Source organism: Lactuca serriola, chromosome 7 (genome assembly GCF_051521515.1).
Source record: "Lactuca serriola cultivar US96UC23 chromosome 7, Lser_US96UC23_V15, whole genome shotgun sequence".
NCBI classification, from domain to species: domain Eukaryota; kingdom Viridiplantae; phylum Streptophyta; class Magnoliopsida; order Asterales; family Asteraceae; genus Lactuca; species Lactuca serriola.
This window is the reverse complement of record NC_136414.1, coordinates 143,558,625-143,573,109: the sequence shown is the minus strand read 5'-3', so window position 1 is coordinate 143,573,109 and position 14,485 is coordinate 143,558,625. Positions and strand designations below refer to the sequence as shown.

Below are 14,485 nucleotides of genomic sequence, written 5' to 3'. Positions count from 1 at the left end.
ATCTCAAGGCCGATCTTAGAGTTTTTGGTAAGTTTCTTCGTAAATCGCAAGTGTTAAATTCATCATGTTTACACACATTTTCGTGTCTTAATTACTAGGATACCAACCCTTCCAAGAAGTTTGTCAACTTCCCACAAGAAGCTAGGCTCGAAAATATTCATCTTCTTCCTTCAAATCATTTCGAGTTTTTCCAAATTTTTAGGGGGGAATAAAAGTAAACAAATCTTATTCGGATGATCTAAAGTCTTTGCAAACATAAAATATAAGTTATGTCATTAAAACATATCTAAGCTTAAAAATCAGCTTCCTACAGAAAAGTTGTGGTCTGTTCACTGACTGTTTTTCCCTGCTTAAACTTCATATATTTCAAAATTGTTCAATATGCAAATATTTCATATCTGTACCTTTTTAAGGACTACTCGCACACATTCATACAATTTTTATACAATTTATGGTGATTTTTTTAAAACTTCCTATCATTTCAGAACATTTTTGAACCAGTCTGTAAAAAAGAACATTTTGACTCTAGTTAGGAACCACTTAAGGTCAGGGAAAAATATCATGGACAGATTAGACCCATTTTTTAAGCTCTGAGAGTTTACGGATCCAGATTTCGTCTTACGGTGATTTTTCTAAAAACGTGGACAGAAAAGTCAAAAACTAGAAATTATCTTTATCATACTAAATGCTTTATACTTGTGTTTAGATGTAAGTTTATATGTTACAACATTTTAGAACATCTAGAAAAGATAATTACTATATATATATATATATATATATATATATATATATATATATATATATATATATATATATATATGTATATATATGTATGGTTATATAAATGTACTTAACAAACAAACATGTTAAACTATAATACGTATAGTTTATGGAACATATGTACTATTTCACTAAGTTTGGGATATAATACGGAAACAAACATATAAACTATAATAGGCAGAGTTTATGAGTAATACATACATTTTATTCATTATAGAAAGGTTTTTCATTATTCTTCACGTAACCAACAATATAGCTTTGTTAGACACACTTCAAGTACTTATATAAGTACCAATAAAAGACCTGGCATTGTAACCAGAGTCTCCTAGAGAGAGAGCGTGCCACTTGTGTATAGATCTATACGGGACTGACAACCCTGCACCTAAATTGTTAGCTACAGTTAGGACAACATGCCGGGGGTGACAAATGTCGTATCTTTGCCGATGCCTGAAGAACGTCGTATCAAACCATCCTAGGTCATCAAGCATTGTTATAATAACTCACAATTTGTTAATAATACGATTAGTGTATGAGTACATAAATAACTTAAGTTACTTTTATTTAATAGTAAAACTATAATACAATATTTTACAGTACTAATGTTGGATATAGACACATACATTAAAAAGGATTACATACAAATACAATTATAGTATACTATTTTCTAGTACAGTGAAATTTACATTTATGATAGGACCATTATCGTTCTCCCTATAATTTCTGAGTATATGCGTTAGGGTTATATAAAACAAAGAACTGATAGGCAGTCGAATGTGTGATTTCCACTTTACTTCATGTTCCTTGTTTGGTTGTGGGCTTACGGCAAAATCATTCAATCGAGTGTCCGTTCGATCTTAATTATATATAACTTGTATATACTAAGTGATCATAGAAGGAACCGGTAAGGGTTACACTACTTACATGAATTTCATACTTCGCATCACAACTTCTAAGCATAAGAAAACTTGCACATTTTTGGTCTTAAGGCCTAAGACTACATTTCATTTTCAAAAGAAAATATTGGATTTTCTGGAAATATACATTATTATTTTACAAGGTAAAGATCCAACAGAAATACATACATCTACAACTCCTTTAAGAAAATATTGGATTTTCTACAAGTATACAAATCATTTTACGCTAAAACGTTACAAATGTTTCTCACACAAAAACGCTTATGAACTCACCAATTTAATTGTTGACACTTTTCAAAATCACTTGTATTCTCAGGAACCCAGTAGACAGGTATTCAACTTCTTGAGGGCTGGTGTCGTCATTTCATATTTTTCTACTTTTCAGTTATTTGTATTTTACTTTTGAACAAATAAAGTGTGGTAAACAATGTAAACTTGAATCCTCAACGTATGAATGTTTCTATTGCTATGTTTCACTTATATCCAATTGTTATGATACTATACATGAAGTTACTACATCCGCCCCCATACGTTTCCGCCGATCTGGTTTGGAGGTGTGACAAATTGGTATCAGAGCATTTTTTATAGTGAACTAGTCTATCAAACCATACAACATATACAACTATAAATACAATGAGAATAAGACACTCTGACCAAGAGTTATACTATTAAATATAATAATATTTTATAGAAGTATACATACATACATATATACTAGAACAGTGTCATAATAAGAACAAAACAAAAGTATTAAGATAAGTTGGATACTACGATTAAACCTTGGTATATGTAATCAGGTCTGGGATGAATATAGCCTGATCAACTATATTTATCCGAGAGGTGACTAGCATATGCATGGGGATAGTTTTGGTAAGCAACAAGTATAACACTTACCAACTCTATATACCAAGAAACTGTAGAATCAAACATAAAGCTTAAAATATAATAGGAGTATTTTATGATACTATAAATGAATCATGTGAAAACTAAAGACCCTTACTGGCAGGGCTATAAGTACTTAGTGTATACGTTAATGTTATATATAATTAAGATTTTATAGACTTAGATTTTTGATTTCGCTTTACTTCCAGTTACTTGTTTAGTTGTGGTCTTAGAGTAGGATCACTTATTCAAAGGTCTATTAGATCTTAGTTATATACAACTTGTATACACTACGTGATTATAGGAGAACCCGGTAAGGATCACACCATAGAAAAATCATTAGAAACGCTTCTATTAATCTCATAGATTCTTTATGTACCACTATTCTCACACAAACGACATATCTAGACATCACAACCCCACTACAACAGCCAACAAATGGATCGAGGAAGAACCAGAGAGAGTTCATTAGGAGGATTCTGAGAAGGGATCATAGGAAGAGAAAGGAGCCAGAGAGGTCATTGATGTAACCTTACCCTATCAAGAACAAGCATGAGACCATTTCGCCTCTGTCTTTACAAGATACATCCCCACAATAGGCATGCGCCCACTACACCATACTCCAGATGCTAGCACCCACAAATCAAGCACCGTCACTGATTGTACCATGAGTGTCCCGCTTATACATTTGGGTTCAGGCTCTCCATCATTAAGTAACGGAGATCAGTGGCAAAGCCCAGAACACGAAGATGCAAATCCAATACACCCTTGAAGAATAAAGAACACTATATGGATGCTTACAAGTAGATCAGGAAAACAATACAGACCATCTACACTCTTTAGAGGAAAGGGTAGTCATCATGTGACAACAAATCCTTGCAGCTAAAACTAGGACAATCATAGTAGAACAGAGAGCAGAGGAGACCACCTGCAGGACATGCAAGACGGCAGGACACCTTACGTGTCACTTTCATAACTAATAAACGAATATAACCTAGTGGGTTAGTGACTACATTACTTACACTATGTGTTAGGCTTATCGTACCTTACTTCGCAACTAATAAGGGTAAATCAAATCATAGAATTTCATAGAGGCAATACAATCAGAATTCATAAGTTTTTTGTTACATAAACTCCTACTATGAATTGGTTACAAAATACTTTTAAGTTGGAGCATGATGTGTGTAGAAACTAATATAGTTAGTTCAATAACACCCGACTTATAGCCACTACTAAAGACTTACCACCTTTCCATCATTAAATTCTATTACAGAAAAATGTCGCCACATAAATCAAACAGACGTTTCAACAACACACCGCCAACTCCACCACCACCGCCACCTCCACTTTATGACCCTACTGTTTTCCAAGCAACAGTAACAACCACCGTGACAGCCTCCATGACACAAATCAACGCAAGTAGTGATAGTGGGGCGGGTAGTGGTGCCAACAATTCTAACCACTGCGAAAGCCACAGACACCCAAGGGAGTGTTCCTATAAAGAATTCACGAATGCCAAACCCAATTCCTTTGATGGCACCGGAGGTGTCAGTGCTCTAACATGTTGGGCCGAGAAGACAAAATCAATGTTTGAAATCTGTGCATGTCCTGAAGCAAGCAAGGTAAAGTTTGCAACATGCACTTTCATGGATAGAGCCCTCTCTTGGTGGAACGGATATGTCAAATCATTGACTCTCCCAGTAACAAATGCTATGAGCTGGGAAGACCTAATGGTCCTAATGCTAGCAGAATACTACCCGAAGGGCGAGGTGCAAAAGCTAGAGAAAGAACTCTGGAACCTGACTATGAAGGACTCCAACATCTTAGCTTACACTACCAAATTTAGTGACCTGGCTATTCTATGCCCCGGGATGGTCACATCGGAAAGTAAGAAAGTGGAAAGGTACATCTGGGGACTATCTCCTTAGATCCAAGGAAACGTGATAGCTACAAACCCACTTAATTTTGACAGTGCCAAACGTCTGGCACAAACACTCGTGGATCATGGAGTTCGCCAAGGCTTCATGACAGTCATTCTCGAGCAACCCAAAGATGGTAACAACAAAAAGAAATTTTGGAATAAGAGGAAGGGAAAATCGTCGTAAGAGTCCTTAAAGAAGCAACAAAATGTGGTAGTCCACGCTGCTACTGTTCCTACTGTTGTTCCTGCTACTCCAACACCCCCCAATCGATATACTAGAAACCTCCTAAAGTGTAACAAGTGCAATTTCCATCATACCAGAGTTTGTCAAGAAATGCACTGCAAAAACTGCAATAGGAAGGGGCACACCGCTCGTTTCTGTAGGGCACCGGTACAACCCATCACCCAAATCCCAGGCGTTTGAGTAAACCCGACTTGTTACGAGTGTGGTGAAACTGGACACTTCAAGAGATATTGTCCATGAGCAAGGAATGCTAGTGGTGATGGAAGGGTACTGATGATCACTACAGAGAAGACACTCCTGGAACCACCTGTGAATAATGGCACATTTCCTAACAACAACGTTTAGGTCCTAAATTATTTTTACTAAAAACTAGTGCCAATTAAAGTTTATCAACAATAGACCTCAAAATGCGACAAATCATAGCCGTGAATTGCCCCCTCACCCGAATAAATCACATAATTCATATAAAGTTAAGGATTCTTACTGGTGATCTATGATGGCTAGTGTCCATATATAATTAAGAGTCTACAGACTTAGTGATGTGTGTGAACTCAACTAGTTTTAAACCTACTTTTAATTATAAAATTAACACACAAAGGTAGTGGACCTGTCAATTGTGGTGTAGCTAGATAAGTAGGGTATCGAACTCAGGGAATGGAAAACTTAAACTAATAAGTAATTTTATCTAAAACAAGTAATAAAAGGAAAGGTTTTCTCTAGTTTTGCAAGACTATAAAACTTAAATAAACTAACTAACATGCAGTTTAACTAACTTAACAGCTAAACAAGTTATTACCACTAAATTCAATAATTAAAAGGACTTCTGTTTAGGTTCGACTCAATTGATCCTATGGTTGATTTAATGGTAATAGTGCAATGGATTAACCTTTCATTGGCTACCGATTCAGGTGATTAGGTTCACATTCGCTATCTCTAATCCTTAGAAAATAAAATAATTCAAGCAGTGGCCAGTTGTCTAAATTAATTAATTCTCTAGGTTATTTATTCGGGTTAAATAGGACTTGTAATGGTTAATCAAATTAATAATTCAATTAGCCTCTTGTTGTTGTTTTATCAAACAAGCTCACACATTAACGTACCCATTCTTTAATTCATCCTAGTTTCACATTCACTAATCCTAGGCACATAACAAAGTGTTCACATAAATCACATGAGGTAAACAATTAAGAGATGTTCATGCAACCTAATTGTCTTCCTATTAACAGAAAATAGTTATGGTTAATGCATAAGGATCTTTAACAAGCTTAATTTAACAAAATCACCAATTTAAAGTTAATCCTACTGTTAATCAAACCATAGTATCAAATTGGTCTTACCCAAATAGAAGAATAAGGGTTTAGTTCATAATTGTAGTAAACTTAAGCTCAAAAACGAATTCAAAGAGTTTAAACATGATTCAAATCAAAAGATTACTAAGAATAAACTAAAGTTGCCTTAATTCTCTTCAAGATTGAATGTAGGGTTGATTCCTCTGCTTCTCACAACCTAACATCACCTTCAATCATAATTTTGCCTCCTAGGGTTCCAGAGAAGTCTTTAATTTTGATCTCCAAGTCCTTATTTATAGTATTTTAGAAACATAGGTGACTCGTCGAGTCCAGTGACTTACTCGATGAGTCTGTCACTTAAAATCCGTGTACGGAAAGGCTTCTAGAGGTTCGCGAATCTTCGACATGACTCGTCGAGTAATCGTCCCTACTCGCCGAGTCCTTCTTATTTTTGGCATTTTTCTTCTTTGTTTCGTTCCCGAGCTTCTAGTCGTATCTCCTACTTCCTTTTGCTTCCGAGCTTCTCTTTTGGACTGAAAATATAATTTGAACAATATTAAGTATCTTTTGTCCATAAAATGAAAATAATTAGCCTAATAATGATAATAATTTATACTAAATATAGGGCTAAACATGCACATATCAAAATACCCGACACTTGACTTTTGTTTGCCCAAAGCAAAACTGAATTTTAAACATACTAGCGTCACATAAGACAATCCCAATCGAACCCAAAAATTATGCCAAGACCGCAACGCATGCATTTGTGTCTAAATTTTTTTCCTAAGGACCCCCCTAATTCTAAATACTCACAGTCCTCATAAACATTCGCCCACTTTTCCGAACAATGCTCATTTTATGCATCCCTCCGAATCCATCCGCATAAAACCTCCTATCCTCAAGGTATTTTTGGTTGAGCAACCCAATCATACATAAACTATAAAATTACAATTCTTGATACCCTCATACAACTTTTTGGAATTCTTCACTTCTTGATAATTTGACTTTGATGTCTTTGAATTCACCACCTTTTGGTTTTTGGTATGTTCAACTTTTGAACTTTTGTAGAATTTTGATCTTTTGATCTTTACTTTAATTGATCCAAAATTCTTCAAACTCTTCTTGTAATTCTCTCTCTCTTTTGTTTAACATGTAACTCACTTTTTTTTCCACTCAAATCCTACATGCTTAAGCAGGGGCGCTCAACTTCAACCTTTATTGGCTAAAGATAATAATTTTCCTAGATACATTTCAAGTACACGATGCTAAACAATTTGCATCCCTCAAACTAAGCGAGGTTGTGTTTTTGTCCCATAATTTCACTAGAATAAGGGAGGCCACAAATGCATTATAACGTATATTGGCTCAACTAAACATTTAGGTCTTCATAAAATCATCAAACATAATACTAGCATGATTCCTAATTGCTTTTATCAAAATTTTCTAATTTAGCCTAGCAATTTTAAGGCAAAAATTTCAAAAATTTCAAAATTAAACCAAAATTTTAACTAATATAACCAACCCCCTTCCTCACACTTAATTTATGCAATGTCCCCATTGCATATTATGCATGATAAAGAACAATAAAAGAAAGGGGGAATTGGAACAAAACTCCCTTGAGATAGTAGTTTCGAGGTTGATCTTCTTCTTTTTAAGCTCAATCTTCAGCTGACTTTAGACATGGGAACAACTCATTCATGCCTTGGGTGTCATTCGTCTCGTGTGGCAACAACTCCAAAAATGCAGAAAAAACTCTCGGAAATCTCCAGAAATTAATCTTCTTAATAAAAACCAATTGTCGTGGTAATATAATCGTCAAGCCTAAAGCTAAGAGGTGAAATTCGTAGGGACTCGTCGAGTAAGTAATCAGACTCGCTGAGTTGAGTCGTGAAAGTGCAGAATCTGTGTTTTCACTCTTGGACTCGTCGAGTCAGTATATGCACTCGGCGAGTCAGTCACTGGGTGAAAAATTTCTGTTTTCCGCTCCAAGTCTTTTTGATAAATCCTAACCACTTCAGAAATATATTAAATCTAATATTTTTCTTCAGTAATTAAACTTATTTGAATTCTCCTCATCACCGGACACGTTACTTTGACTTCATTCTATGTTTCTATTAGACTCGAAACTCCTATTACTCTCGAGATAGGCAACCCTTTTTCAATTCTGAAAAGACACTAAACAACCCATGAGAAAATAAACTACTAAAGTCCTAATTACTAGAAGTTCCAACAAAAATAAAAAACACAAACAAATTATTCAACACAAAACACAAATAAAAACAAATAAATCTTCATCTCCTTCCTCATCATCATCATCATCATGCATTGCCCCGCTCCTACCGGCTTCGCTTTGCCTTGCGTTCATCCTCTCCTCCCAAGTTGCTATATAAGGAAATTGGCCCCCGTCCACATGTTGGATGTTGAAATGGTTAAACATTTGGACAAAGGACCGGTTGGCAAAATTCAAGCCTCTTGTCAAATCATCTTGATATTGTCTTCCTTCAACATTAAACCACTCCGGGGGTATTTCATCTTCTACCGAAATAACCGGTGGATCGGGCAGTGCTTGCCCACGTCTTTGCCTTACTCTCCTACCCGACTTCTTAGGTCCGATCACGACATCATCATGTGGAATAGCATAGTGTCCCCCTCCATAATCCTCAATAATTATAGCCCTTCGAAAAAGAATAGGATTAAAGGGAGGGGTCGGGACCATTGTCATTAAGTTCCAAGCACCACGAGCCATCAACCCATACGAGTAGGCTAAATGCATCACAAACATGCCACCATTAATTTTTGAAGTTTTGCGGTCCTTAACCGCCCCTTCAACTATATATGAAGCCACGCACCATGGAAGGTTGCAAAAGGTGTTGGGTGTAATGATGCTCCAAAGATAAAAAAACATCAAGGTTAGAAACCTTGTCATCATCTTTTCTTTGGTTGATGGTGCTTGAAATAAGGCGGTGGATAAGAAGGTGCGTAGGTGATCGTATGCTCACCTCTTGATCCGATTTGGGTATGTAACCCTTGTTGGCAATGGTGTTCCACCAACTTGTGCTTGTGACACCATCCGAGAATACTTTATGGCAATGCTGCAAAAAGGTACCAAATGCAGCCGTGTAGATCAATTGTTGGTCATAAATTCCCAACCTCCAAGCTAATTCCACCATAGAACAATTACGAACCTCGCCTCCAAGACAAAAGTAATATTCTCGGGGTTATAGTAATCGTCCCCACCCCGGAAATGTATTGTGGAGAAAAATTCCAAGCACAACTCTTGATAAACCGGCTCCTGGATACGAAAGATGTGACTCCATCCATCACACGTGATGGACACCCCATTATGCACAAACGTCTTGACTATATAAGGAACTCTCCCCAGCCATTCCCAATCAATCACATTGGAGACACAAATATCCTTTTTCCGGATTTCTGCAAGCTTCTTCTTCCACTTAGTCATCGTAGATTTGGACTCGGTTTGTGGAAAATTCAACCAAGGGAAACCCACTTGGATTTCTCTTGAGCTTTGACCCCGTGAAGTTATGTTCCTGCATAAATAAGTAACACAAACAACCAGAAACGAACAAAACAATTAGAAAATAAAATATGTACTGCTTCAGACATGACTCGCCGAGTTCGTAGACCGACTCGACGAGTCAAACGAACTACGCCGGTCTGTTGACGAGTCTATCAAATTTCATCCATAAAAATCAAAATTGATTGCAAGGGTTTGTCTAGGGATGTATTTTGAGCATAGTAGTATAAGAAAATTCATGGATGATAACATTCTAATTAGGTCAAAGTCGAAGCTTTAAAAATTCTAAAACTTCAAAAACAGGTTTTCTACCCAATTTAACACTTCAAACCCCCTAAAAATCGAAGCTTTGACAGAAATAGAGAAGAAATTTAGTACCTTTCTTGCTTGAGAGAGAGATAAAGAGCGAGAGAGAGAGAGAGAGAGAGAGCGCACGTCGAGTGTCAGCTGGTTGAATGAGGAGTGGTTACCAATTAGGGTAAAAAACCCTAATTTAACTGATATGTAAAAATTATTATTTATTTTTTTCAGTAAAATAAACGGACTCGTCGAGTTAGGGTCCGAATCGGCGAGTCTGGTCGCGATTGAAAATTTTGATATATTTTTTTTATGCTTTCTTAAAAATATATTCAGCCCATCCCACACTCAGACCATGCTTGCCCTCAAACAGTCATTTTGGATAATAAAGAAAATCAAGATAGATAAATCCTAAAAACGAAAACTAAAGAAAAAAAGTAAAAGAAAGCAAACTCTAGTTACGGGTTGCCTCCCATTAAGCACTTCTTTTTTAGGAGTCGTTAGCTGGACTCCATCTTGCTTACGTTGCTGTTGATTCCTCCATGAGGCTCTCCTTCTTTAACCTTTGTACTTTGTATTTCGTTTTGTAAAGATGGATTTTCCTTTTATAAGCCTTCCTCAAGTAATCCATTCTCTTTTTCGCAGCACTCTCTTCAGATTTACGCTTCACTCCTTACTATGCTTGTTCCTCTCCATTCCATCCTTGCTTGTCTTTTTGGTCATTAAAGGATCCGGTATTGTGAAATTTAACACTTCAAACATAGTAGAGACAATGGCACGAGGCTTGCTCCTTTTTCTTTTGGTCAAAACTTCTTCTTGATCTAGCATTTGTGATTCAATTGGATAATGGTGGTTTTCATCTTCTGAACTTCCCTCATTCTTCTCTTGGACAATCTCATCACCTCCCATGATTGCTTCAAGAAATTCCAAATGTGCATTCCCAATATTGAGAACATCTTCAATATCCTCATTTTCCTCAAGAAGGTTCTCAAAGGGATCAGGCATAAGTTGCACATCTGATTCAGCAAGGGCACTAATTGGCTGTAGAGTCAAAAGTTTGCCAGATTTAGAATTTTCGACTGGAGTCGTCGTGTCTGCAGATACGAATCGGTGAGTCGGGGAACCCTGAACACTTCTTATGCTTTCTTGATAATCAACTTCCCTGATCAGCCTTTCTATTTCTTCTACATCTCCCTTGGCATCAGAAGTATCCTCTAAAGATAAAAATAATTGATTTGGATTGCTTTCTTGCAAATATGCAAGCTCCTTTTCTAAAAATTCATCATCCAAATCCAGTGACGAAAGCTTTTCTTCTCTCGACCCTTCTTGCGTATCTTTTTGCTCAGCTTTAAAAATTATCGATTCATCACCTACTCTTAGTGTTAGCGTAGATTCACTCATATCTAACAAAGCACAACCGGTATTCAAAAATGGTCGTCCAAGAATGAATGGTACTTTAAGATCCTCCTCCATATCCAATATTATGAAGTCAACAGGAAATATTAGCTTATCCACCTTAATATGAAGGTCTTCACACACTCCCATTGGATGTATTATTCTCTTGTCGGTCAAGTGGATCTTCATGTGAACAGGTTTCGGAATTGGGGGGTTCAACTTTTGAAAGAAAGAATATGGCATAATGTTAATACTTGTCCCGGAATCGGTCAATGCTCATGTAGTCATGATGTTCCCAAATTGGCAAGGCAAGATTATGCTTCTCGGATCGCCCCTCTTTTCTGGTAGCTCATTCAGCAATACTTCAGCAACTTCTTCCATACTTTGTCTAGTAGTAAAGAGGGTCTTAAGCGAAGTTGCATACTTGGGTGTATGAAGTCTCGTTTCAACAAATGGAATGTTCACTTGGAGGGTCCTCACTTGCTCCATAAATCTCTTATACCGTCGAATCTGCTCATCTGGTATGGCTCAAATCGGAAATGGCAAAGGGGGCCTGTAAGGTTTCAAAAGAGAACATTTTTTCTCATCAGACCTCGGACTCGTCGAGTCCATGATGCCGAATCGGCGAGTCGAGTCGGGTTTGCTCGATTTCCTTTCAATTTCCTCTTCTGTTTGCAGCTTACTGGGTTTCTTCTGAATAGAGGTCAAATGAGCGAAAATTTTGTTAGAATTAGTGGTTATCACATTTAGATGCACCATTTTTGGATTTTGTTTGGTATTGCTAGGAAGTTTGTCACACCCCCGGCCAAGGCGGAACACGCCGGGAGTGGGACTAAGTTCATGGATCACAGATAAACTGAATATATAGCACAAGTACAACGATAAACAAAACTGCATTTGTATTTCATCATTAAGTTTGAATACAAGGTTCATATAGATAATCATAGTACAGTAGTTGCCTTAAACATGTAAGCAGATATCAAAAACAAGCTAGCTAGGTCGTCTGCAATCCACAACTAATCTTCTGTCTGAACGCCTGGCTAATGATCCCCTAAGAATACATGTAATTATGAAAGTCAACACAAAGGTTGGTGAGTGTCATAGGTTTTCTGCTAACGCAGTAATACTTTTAGTAAGTCTAAAAAAGTATTATCTTTGTATGTATAACAACAGTTAAAACAGTGTTTGCAATGAGTCTTTAAAAGCCAAAATGTATAGTTTGTATAAGTAAACCAATACGTAAAACTGTGTTTGTAATGAATCTTTAAAAGCCAAAACGTTATGTTTCATAAGTAATTCCATACTTAAAATTGTGTTTGAAAGCAACCAAATCCATGGTTGTACGGGTAACGAATAAAGTTTTCTGCCAAGGTTGTACTTCACAACCGCAGATACGGATAAACAAACATACGGATATACGGATACAATTATCTGCCAAGGTTGAACTTAACAACCGCAGATACAGATAAACAACAAGTATATTTGATAAGCATACACATAAAGTGTACGATACTTGTTTAAACAGTTGACAAGACTTAGTATAATGTACGCAAGCACATGTATGAGCCTAAGATACAAGTTCTATAACTTGTATATATGTATAAACCTATATATTTATGTCATAAACAAATATACGGATATACGGATAAAGTTATCTGCCAAGGTTGAACTTAACAACCGCAGATACGGATAAACAGGTAATTGACAAGTATATTTGATAAGCGTACACATTGAACAGTACGATACTTGTTTAAACAATTGATAAAGCTTTGAGTACAAGCACATAAATGAGCCAAAGATACGAGCTTTTTAACATGTAAAAATATATAAACTTATATATTTTTATGTATGTATGAGGTATAATGAAACTACCAAGTTGATAACTGGCTATACAGTCCTAGCACAATTTTAGTTGGAACGTATATGTTATTTAGTTGTATTATCTTTAACATCATAACATATGTATCTATTGAAGTTTGAAACAATTTTTGTTTACTTAAGATGTAAGCGTTTAAACAATTATTTCTAAAACTGGTAAAATATTTACACAAAACAATGATATTTTTTTGTGTATTTCGTATGATAAATATTACTTAGTACACGTACCGTAAGTAGTAGCGTAATAAATAATATTTTTGTGTGCATTATATTGCATAAAAACAGTGGTGTTGTTTTTTTAAACAAAGTATTTAGAAAATAGATATATACTAGATATACAAATACTACATGTATCCCCCCCCTGAAATTATGTAAAAGTGGGGCCGTAACACTCACCTTAATGTGTGGTTGTCGAGTAATTGTCGCGAGAAAAAGCGAGATGTATTGCCGTGAATACGAATCGTCGAGATTTATTTAGTTTCCTAGAAATATTAACATAAATTAATATGTGAATGGTTGTTTGGAAATTTAACCAAAGTATGGGGCCCATTGACGAATTTAAATATATTAAATAGACTAAGGTTGTTAATAATTTCCAAATAAGGGACTAAAATTGTTTATTTAAATTCTAAGTTTGAATTTAGGATTTATTTTGCAAATAAATCTCTACAGAGGGGTTAAAATAAATAAAATAGACAAAGGTTTGAGACTTGGGACTTGTTTTTGTAAGAGATTTCCAAGGAGGGTAGGTTTTGAACATTTTAAATGAAGTTTAGGGACTTATGACTAGTTTTGTAAACAAATTCATCGGGAGGGGGCTGAGAATTATTTTGGAATTGAAGTTTGGGACTTAGGGTCCTATTTATAGAAACCATTGAAGTGGAGGGGAAGATTGTGTAAATTTTGAAATGGACGTATAAGGGGTGGGGTTGATTTCGTATCATCAACAAACTTTGAGGGCATTTTTAAGTAAAATGTAACAAACACTAAAATCAATTAACCTCAATTGTACAAGAGGTAATTTACCTCGTGTGTTCGTCTGCATGAAGTGAACGATACAAAAATGATTCAGGACCTCGTCAAGGCTCGATCATAAAAATAAATAAATAAATAAATAAATAAATAAATAACAAAATGTTGGGGATGAGTACTTACAGCGGCAGTATCAAACAGCGTAAGAGGTGGTTAAGGGTGGTGAAGTGGTGGTTGTATGTGGTGTTTGTGTGTGTACCGAGAGTGGTAAAGAGAGTTTAAGTGAGAGAGATTTACACAAAGATGTAGAGAGAAGGAGATGGCTGAAGATTTGTGAGTTTGATGGCTTGCTATGAGCTCTTATTTATAGCATAAGAA

At 36.0% G+C, this 14,485-nt stretch overlaps 1 long non-coding RNA gene across 2 annotated transcripts; it reads right to left on the bottom strand.

The window, feature by feature from the left end:
- Nucleotides 1-12,173: 12,173 nt before the first annotated feature.
- LOC145062980 (uncharacterized) lies at nucleotides 12,174-14,485 on the bottom strand. 2 transcript variants are annotated; one of them, XR_013687797.1, is made up of 3 exons: nucleotides 14,291-14,485; nucleotides 13,532-14,174; nucleotides 12,174-12,308 (listed from the first exon to the last, which is right to left on the bottom strand). It is a non-coding gene; the product is annotated as an uncharacterized LOC145062980 (long non-coding RNA). The 2 variants fall into 2 exon arrangements; XR_013687798.1 differs by having other exon boundaries at nucleotides 13,532-13,617.